A 9,382-nucleotide genomic window follows, 5' to 3' on the forward strand; every position below is an offset into this window, starting at 1 on the left:
TTTAACAATTGTAAAAAATTAAATTATGTTTGTTAAGGCCTGAGCCCACTGATGCAGTTGTGTCTGCTTTTCAGGTACACATCAATGTTTCAGATGCTGAAAAGTGGACAGAAGCGGACACAACTGTGTTAGTGGGTTTAGGCCCTGACCTAACCCAGATTTTCAGTTATGAAACATTTTACCTCAGGTTTAGCTAAAGTGAGCTTGATGTGCTCCAGGCTAAAGCACTGGCACAGATCTCAAAAGTGGGCAGGAGAAAATAATCACTTTTGTATACAGCCTACTCAGCTAATATCAGTCAGATATATATATTTTTAATGATAATTCTGTTAAGCCTGTGTTTGCATGTGTGCACTGTGCTACGTAATGTGCTATGTGCATGTATTTGTATTTATTTATTTATAAACACTCTTTAAGCAACACCATTGCATTTTATTTAATTTTACACACATAAATTAAAACTATATATATAATTATGTTAATCCTTTTCTGAGAATTTGCTGCTTAAGATGGTCATTCTTTTAAGCTGGGTAACTTTGGAAGCTTGTGGAAACCATACCTCAAAACCACCATGAGATCAGAAAATACAGTTGCAATCAGTAAAAAAGATATAGAATAGAGGATCACTATTCCATGGGCAGAGGCTGTACTAGAATTAATATAAGGTTCACGTGCAAGGATCATTGCTTAGTGTGACTGCAAAAAGGACCATTGCTTAGTGTGACTGCAAAAAGGACCATTGCTTAGTGTGACTGCAAAATGTGACTGCAAAAAGGACCATTGCTTAGTGTGACTGCAAAAAGGACCATTGCTTAGTGTGACTGCAAAATGTGACTGCAAAAAGGACTATTGCTTAGTGTGACTGCAAAAAGGACCATTGCTTAGTGTGACTGTAAACACTCAGGTCAGATTTATTTATTTATTTTAGTACTTATAAAGTACCGACATATTACGCAGCGCTGTACAGTGTACATAGTCTTGTCAATAACTGTCTTTCAGAGGGGCTTACAATCTAATCCCTACCATGGTCATATGTCTATGACTTCCTGTATCGGGTTACAATCAACTAAGGTTTGGGTGTATTTTCACATTTTTATGAATAAAATCCCTGGTTGAGATCCAAGCATACATACATTATACACACTAGAAATAATTTTTGTAGAAGAAATGGAAAAAGTAAATAAGAGAATTGCTGTACCTCTCAGCTTTTCTCTGTTCATTTTGAGCCTCTGGAGAAAAAATCTAGATGAGTTAGTCCGCTGGCAATATAGTAGGCGTGGCCGCGGCGGCAGCCCCAGGACCGCCTAACGCCGATTGGCGGAAGGTCCTTTCTATCAGAAAAGCGGGCGATCGCGCGCGCATGCGCGCGCACATCGCCCAGCATCCCTTGCGGCCCCCACGTGTGATCAGCCCGCCGGCCAATTAGCAGCGCCGGCAGGCTGCGATCTTTAAATCCGGCCAATGCAAAGCGTATAATACATGTTGTTATGTAAACAACGTGTATTATACTGTCTGCCTCCTCCTCTCCTGGTCACAGCGTTCCGGGACCACCAGGAGAGAGGACGGCAGCCCTGCTGATCACATAGCCACACTGATCCTGCTTGATCCCACCTGCGATCGCTGCTGATCACCCCCCACAGCCCCCCTCACTGCCCTGCCAAGGCGTCTGACTGAGGTCTGAGTGTCATCTGGTCGCCTGTCACAGCTCTGATCGAGGTCTGAGTGGCATGTGAGTGACATCAATTGCCTGTGAACAGGATTTTGACATCTGATTGATTGATTGCATTGTGATTGGTTATTGATCATCTGTGATTGCCCTGTGTTTTCAATTGCTGTTTACATTGGTTGGCATCTGACAGCTGCACTGTGATTGATATCTGGTCGCCTGTCACAGCTCTGATCGAGGTCTGAGTGAGATCTGAGTGACATCTATTGTCTGTGCACTGATTTTTGACAGCTGATTGATTAGTGATTGGTTTTTGATCATCTGTGATTGCCTGTGATTTAAATTGCTGTTTACATTGGCTGGCATCTGATAGCGGCGCTGTGATTGATATCTGGTCGCCTGTCACAGCTCTGATCGAGGTCTGAGTGACATCTATTGTCTGTGCACTGATTTTTGACAGCTGATTGATTAGTGATTGGTTTTTGATTATCTGTGATTGCCTGTGATTTCGATTGCTGTTTACAGACATCTATTGCCTGTGCAGTTTTTTGGCCAGTGAGTTAGCTAGGCCCCTTTTGTTAGGTAGTTAGCACCCAGCCCACTACACTGCAATCACTAATGAGTCGCTGATTAGCGTCATCACTGTCGCTAATCAGCATTGGTACTATATAGTATCTGTAAGTGAACAGTACTGATCGCAGTCAGATCTATATAAGTACGTTAGGGTCACCTTAGAGTAGGCTCCACTAAAAACGCAGTGTTTGCCCGATCAGGCCTGATCGTTCTGCCGCACTTGCGTTCAGCCAGCCCCAAGTGAAAGAAATTTTTGTTTTCTGATCACTGCAAAAAACCAACACCATAGCTGCGACGCTCAAAACTGAGCGATCGCAGCTGTTTACTTAACAAATACTCCCATTTGCTAGACAGGTGCATTTTTTTTCCTGAGTAGTCTTAGAGGAATACCTCCTAAATTTAGCAGCCCAAAATGGCAAAAAAGATGTATTCCCTGCAAGAGGCCTACAGTATTATGGCCGAGTCGGGTGAGAGTGATTGGGACTTCTTATCCGACGAATCATCCGGCTCAGAATATAAACCTGTAGAGGACAGTGACTCTTTGACCGATAGTTCTGATGACGAGGTTGTGGTCCCTGCTAGCGCCAGGCGTACCGATGTCAGTGGACCACAGGTTGCGCAGGATCAACCTCAAGGGCAGCAGAGTGGTGCTAGCGCTGATCCAGATTTTGATGGTGAGGCATGCACCAACAGCGCAGCACATCCTGGACTTGAAACCAGTACTGCCGTAGACCCTGGTGAAGTGGCGAGCACCAGCATGGCAGTTGAAACTGGTTCGGTGGTACGTGCAGTAAGACCCCAGTCGCAGCCACCAGAAACACGTGCCCGTAGTACCCCTAGGCTCCCAGAGGTGCTGGCAAACCCTCATTGGAAGTTCCCTAATTCCGCCGCACCCGTAGTGCCCCCTTTCACCGCCCAGTCTGGAGTCCAGGTGGAGACAGATCATCTAGGATCGGCCCTAGACGCTTTTCATCTGATCTTCACCGAGGATCTCTACGACTTAGTCGTGGCAGAGACCAACCGTAAGGCCACACAATTTATCACCGCCAATCCGAACAGCTCCCATGCCCAGCCTTTTCGGTGGAAACAGGTCACAGTTTTCGAATTTAAAATCTTTTTGGGCCTTCTCCTTAACATGGGTCTAACTAAAAAAAATGTATTGCGGTCCTATTGGTCTACGCACCCAATACATCACATGCCCATGTACTCTGCTGCCATGTCCAGGTCACGTTTTGAGGACATCCTGCGCTTCCTGCACTTTAATGATGATACAACCTGTCATGAAAGAGGCCACGCTGACTATGACCGGCTCCACAAATTTCGGCCCCTCATTGACCACCTGTCATCCAAATTTGCAGATGCTTACACCCCTGAACAGAACATCTGTATAGACGAGTCCCTCGTACATTTTACCGGGCGCCTTGGCATTAAGCAGTACATCCCAACCAAGCGCGCCCGGTATGGGGTCAAGCTGTATAAGCTCTGTGAAAGGGCCACAGGCTATACATATCGCTTTAGGGTCTATGAGGGAAAAGACACAAAATTGGAGCCGGTCGGATGCCCTGACTACCTGGGGTGCAGTGGCAAGATTGTGTGGGACTTGGTGTCACCCTTATTCCACAAGGGGTACCATCTCTATGTGGACAACTACTACACAAGTGTGGCCCTCTATCAGCATTTGAAGATACTCGGAATTCCCTGCTGTGGCACCGTGCGGCCTAGTCGCCGGGGCTTCCCCCAATATCTCACTGCTACCCGACTTGCACGGGGGGAGAGGGCTGCCTTGTGTAATGACGACTTTCTTGCAGTGAAATGGAAGGACAATAGGGACGTTTACCTTCTGTCGACCATTCACGGAGACACGACAGTCCAAATTCAGCGAGCAACTGAGGTTGTTGAGAAACCCCTCGCCGTCCACGACTATAATTTAAACATGGGAGGGGTGGACTTCAATGACCAGATGTTGGCTCCCTATTTAGTTTCCCGAAGGACCAGCCGCTGGTATAAGAAAGTGGCTATTTACTTGATTCAATTGGCAATGTACAACAGCTTTGTTCTCTACAGTAAGGCTGGGAGAACAGGATCCTTCCTTAAATTTCAGGAAGAGATCATTTCGGAACTCCTGTATCCTGGAGGGGCCGTGGCCAATCCCCCTAATGTAGTTAGCCGGCTACATGAAAGACACTATGCTTAAGTCTTTCTGAGTACCCCAGGTCAACGCACCCCAAGAAAACATTGTCGTGTCTGTAAGAGGGATGGAATGAGGCGTGACACCACTTTTTATTGTCCCTACTGTCCTGACCAGCCTGCCCTATGCATAGGGGAGTGTTTTGAAAAGTTCCACGAACACATTCGCTATTGGAGTAGGGAATGTGAGACACGGTAGTAGTCTCTCAAGGCTCTTTCACACTGGAGTGATGTGTTGCAGCATATTGCAAAGCGAAAGTCCCACTTTGCGGTCCCCCCTTACGCCAGAAGTGTTCGACTTAAAGCTAGTGCATACCTACGCTACTGCGCGACTCCTGTGTGTGAAACCAGACATCTGCTTTTGAGAGACCCAAATACACAGGGCTGCCAGAAACCTCTCCTTTCACTTGGGACAAAGCGCATAGTGTACTTTGCTACATCTCTGTGCGATTTGCGCTTTGCACACTGTCCCATGGGGAAGGAGAAGTTTGTCCTCGGAATGTAAGTTAAAAAAAAACAAACAAAAAAAAAACAGGTAAGCAAAAGTTCCAAATGTTATTGTTTGGTTAAAAAGGTTTAATAAAGTTTACGAAAGTTAATGTTAATTAATTTCTTGCATTGCTGCTTGCTTGTTTTTTTTTTGTATGTTTTTTTCTCTCTCTTTTTTCATCCTTTACCCTTCCAGGTGGACCGAGCGAACGACTGATCGACCAACCAGCTGCAGCACTGATGGTGCATCCTGACAGAAGCATTGCGCGTTTGTCAGATTACACACAAGTCGGTGCATGCAGCGCTGCAGGACGAGATTTCTCCTAAGATACGTTTGTCAAGGCATATGAGCTGAGGGGTGGTGTTGGAGCTCCTATGCTTTGGCAAGCACTTTGTATCAAAACTGGCAAAGGTTTTTTTCATCCACATCGATCGATGTGAATGGATTAATCTGGTTTGCCAGGGCATAGGAGCAAAGTGGGTTTGGAAAATTTTGTGGGCGGTGCTCCTATGTCCTGGCAAACGCCATGCCCCCCTCTTTTTTCACATATTTCGGCAGATATTTTTTTCATCCACATTGATCAATGCGAATGTGAGAATCTTTTCCGTTCATTTTTCCTTTTATGGAGAAAAAAAGTGCATCACCCGTATGCCCAATATAAGGAGTATAGCAGAAACTCCTAATACTGGCCATACATGTAATGATTGTGGAGACGCTAAAATGCCAGGACAGACCCCCACAAGTGACCCCATTTTGGAAAGAAGACACCCCAAGGTATTCGCTGAGGGGCATGGTGAGTTCATAGAAGATTTTATCTTTTGTCATAAGTTAGCAGAAATGGATTTTTTTATTTTTTTTCCCACAAAGTGTCATTTTCCGCTAACTTATGACAAAAAATAAAATTTTATATGAACTCAGTATGCCCCTCGTGGAATACCTTGGGGTCTCTTCTTTCCAAAATGGGGTCATTTCTGGGGTGTTTTACTGTCCTGGAATTGTTTGGTGGGGGCCTAAATTGTGAGCACCCCTGTAAAGCCTAAAGGTGCTCATTGGACTTTGGGCAAGTTTGCGCAGCTAGCCTGCAAAAAAGTGTCACATATGTGGTATTGCCATTCTCATGAGTAGTAGTATAATGTGTTTTGGGGTGTCTTTCCACACATACCCATGCTTGGTGGCAGAAATATCTCTGTAAATGACAATTTAGTGTAAAAAAATGGAAAAAATTGTCATTTACAGAGATATATTTCTCACACACAGGATTCGTTATGTGTGAAAAGACACCCCAAAACACATTATACTACTATTCCTGAGTACAGCGATACCACACGTGTGACACTTTTTTGCAGCCTAGCTGTGCAAAGGGGCCCAAAGTCCAATGAGTACCTTTAGAATTTCACAGGTCAATTTTAATTATTTGGTTTCCAGACTACTCCTCACAGTTTAGGGCCCCTAAAATGCCAAGGCAGTATAGGAACCCCACAAGTGACCCTACTTTGGAAAGAAGACACCCCAAGGTATTCCATGAGGGGTATGGTGAGTTCATAGAAGATTTTATTTTTTGTCACAAGTTAGTGGAAAATGACACTTTGTGAGGAAAAAACCTAAAAAATCCATTTCCGCTAACTTGTGTAAAAAAATAAAATATTCTATGAACTCACCATACTCCTCATGGAATACCTTGGGGTGTCTTCTTTCCAAAATGGGATCACTTGTGGGGTTCCTATACTTCCCTGGCATTTTAGGGGCCCTAAACCGTGAGGAGTTGTCTTGAAACCAAATTTCTCAAAATGACCTGTGAAATCCTAAAGCTACTCATTGGACTTTGGGCCCCTTTGCACAGCTAGGCTGCAAAAAGGTGTCACACATGTGGTATCCCCGTACTCAGGAGAAGTAGTATAATGTGTTTTGGGGTGTCTTTTCACACATACCCATGCTGGGTGGGAGAAATATCTCTGTAAATGACAACTTTTTCCATTTTTTTACACACAATTGTCCATTTACAGAGATATTCCTCCCACCCAGCATGGGTATGTGTAAAAATACACCGCATAACACATTATACTACTTCTCCTTAGTATGGGGATACCACATGTGTGGCACTTTTTTGCACCCTAAGTGCGCTAAGGGGCCCAAAGTCCAATGAGTACCTTTAGGATTTCACAGGTCATTTTGAGAAATTTGGTTTCAAGACTACTCCTCACGGTTTAGGGCCCCTAAAATGCCAGGACAGTATAGGAACCCCACAAATTACCCCATTTTAGACAGAAGACACCCCAAGGTATTTAGTTAGGAGTATGGTGAGTTCAAAGAAGATTTTATTTTTTTGTCACAAGTTAGTGGAAACTGATTTTTATAGTTTTTTTCACAAAGTGTCATTTTCCTCTAACTAGTGACAAAAAATAAAATCTTCTATGAACTCACCATACTTCTAACGGAATACCTTGGGGTGTCTTCTTTCTATAATGGGGTCATTTGTGGTGTTCCTATACTGCCCTGGCTTTTTAGGGGTCCTAAACCATGAGGAGTAGTCTTTAAACCTAATTTCTCAAAATGACCTGTGAAATCCTAAAGGTACTCATTGGACTTTGGGCCCCTTAGCGCAGTTAGGGTGCAAAAAAGTGCCACACATGTGGTATCGCCGTACTCAGGAGAAATAGTATAATGTGTTTTGGGGTGTATTTTAACATATACCCATGCTGGGTGGGAGAAATATCTCTGTAAATGGACAATTGGGTGTAAAAAAATCAAAAAAATGTCATTTACAGAGATATTTCTCCCACCCAGCATGAGTATATGTAAAAATACACCCCAAAACACATTATACTACTTCTCCCGAGTACAGCGATACCACATGTGTGGCACTTTTTTGCACCCTAACTGCGCTAAGGGGCCCAAAGTCCAATGAGTACCTTTAGGATTTCACAGGTCATTTTGAGAAATTAGGTTTAAAGACTACTCCTTACGGTTTAGGGCGCCTAAAATGACAGTGCGGTATAGGAACACCACAAATGACCCCATTATAGAAAGAAGACACCCCAAGGTATTCCGTTAGGAGTATGGTGAGTTCATAGAAGCTTTTATTTTTTTGTCACAAGTTAGCGGAAATTGATTTTTATTGTTTTTTTCACAAAGTGTCATTTTCCGCTAACTTGTGACAAAAAATAAAATCTTCTATGAACTCACCATACTCCTAACGGAATACCTTGGGGTGTCTTCTTTCTATAATGGGGTCATTTGTGGTGTTCCTATACTGCCCTGGCTTTTTAGGGGTCCTAAACCGTGAGGAGTAGTCTTGAAACCAAATGTCTCAAAATGACCTGTGAAATCCTAAAGGTACTCATTGGACTTTGGGCCCCTTAGCGCAGTTAGGGTGCAAAAAAGTGCCACACATGTGGTATCGCTGTACTCGGGAGAAGTAGTATAATGTGTTTTGGGGTGTATTTTTACACATACCTATGCTGGGTGGGAAAAATATCTTTGTAAATGGACAGTTGTGTGTAAAAAAAAATCTAAAAAATCTCATTTACAGAGGTATTTCTCCCACCCAGCATGGGTATGTGTAAAAATACACCCCAAAACACATTATACTATTTCTCCTGAGTACGGCGATACCACATGTGTGACACTTTTTTTTGCAGCCTAGGTGCGCTAAGGGGCCCAAAGTCCTATGAGCACCTTTAGGCTTTACAGGGGTGCTTACAATTTAGCACCCCCCAAAATGCCAGGACAGTAAACACACCCCACAAATGACCCCATTTTGGAAAGTAGACATCCCAAAGTATTCAGAGAGGGGCATGGTGAGTCTGTGGCAGATTTCATTTTTTTTTGTCACAAGTTAGCAGAAATGGAAACTTTTTATTATTTTTTTTTTTTGTCACAAAGTGTCATTTTCCGCTAACTTGTGACAAAAAATAAAATCTTCTATGAACTCACTATGCCTCTCAGTGAATACTTTGGGATGTCTTCTTTCCAAAATGGGGTCATTTGGGGGGTATTTATACTATCCTGGAATTCTAGCCCCTCATGAAACATGACAGGGGGTCAGAAAAGTCATAGATGCTTGAAAATGGGAAAATTCACTTTTTGCACCATAGTTTGTAAACGCTATAACTTTTACCCAAACCAATAAATATACACTGAATGGTTTTTTTTTTAATCAAAAACATGTTTGTCCACATTTTTCGCGCTGCATGTATACAGAAATTTTACTTTATTTGAAAAATGTCAGCACAGAAAGTTAAAAAAATCATTTTTTTGACAAAATTCTGTATTTTTTGATGAATATAATAAAAACTAAAAATCGTAGCAGCAATCAAATAGCACCAAAAGAAAGCTGTGTTAGTGAGAAGAAAAGGACATAAAATTTGTTTGGGTGGTAAGTTGTATAACCGAGCAATAAACAGTTATAACTGCAGTGGTCTGAATTGTAAAAAATGGCCTGGTCTTTAGGGGGGTTTAGCACTGCA

Source organism: Hyperolius riggenbachi, chromosome 1, assembly GCF_040937935.1.
Source record: "Hyperolius riggenbachi isolate aHypRig1 chromosome 1, aHypRig1.pri, whole genome shotgun sequence".
NCBI lineage: Eukaryota > Metazoa > Chordata > Amphibia > Anura > Hyperoliidae > Hyperolius > Hyperolius riggenbachi.